The sequence below is a fragment of the Triticum aestivum genome, chromosome 6D (assembly GCF_018294505.1).
Source record: "Triticum aestivum cultivar Chinese Spring chromosome 6D, IWGSC CS RefSeq v2.1, whole genome shotgun sequence".
NCBI classification, from domain to species: Eukaryota; Viridiplantae; Streptophyta; class Magnoliopsida; order Poales; family Poaceae; genus Triticum; species Triticum aestivum.
In genome coordinates, this window is record NC_057811.1 from 434,384,635 (window position 1) to 434,385,294 (window position 660).

Consider the following 660-nt stretch of genomic DNA (forward strand, 5'->3'; position numbering starts at 1 on the left):
AGACAGGGTGGCCTTGGTGTCACGTGCTCGTCTCGGCGTCCGTGGTCGCGACCGCGACGACGTCCGCCTCGACTCGCGTTACCCTAAGATAGACAAGGTGGCCTTGGTGTCACGTGCTCGTCTCGGCGTCCATCGTCACTACCGCGACGACGTCCGCCTCTACTCGCGCCTCGATTCGCATTACCCTAAGATAGACAGGGTGGCAGTGGTGTCACATGCTCGTCTCGGCGTCCGACGTCGCTACCGCGACGACGTCCGCCTCGACTCGCGTTACCCTAAGATAGACAGGGTGGCAGTGGTGTCACGTCATCGTCTCGGCGTCCGTCGTCGCTACCGCGACGACGTTCGCCTCGACTCGCGTTGCCCTAAGATAGACAGGGTGGAAGTGGTGTCACGTGATTGTCTCGGCGTCCGCCGTCGCTACCGCGACGACGTCCGCCTCAACTCGCGTTACCCTAAGATAGACAGGGTGGCCCTGGTGTCACGTGCTCGGCTCGGCGTCCGTCATCGCTACCGCGACGACGTCCGCCTCCACTCGCGTTACCCTAAGAGAGACAGGGTGGCCCTGGTGTCACGTGCTCGTCTCGGCGTCCGTCGTCGCTACCGCGACGACGTCCGCCTCGACTCGCGTTACCCTTAGATAGATAGCATGGCAGTTGT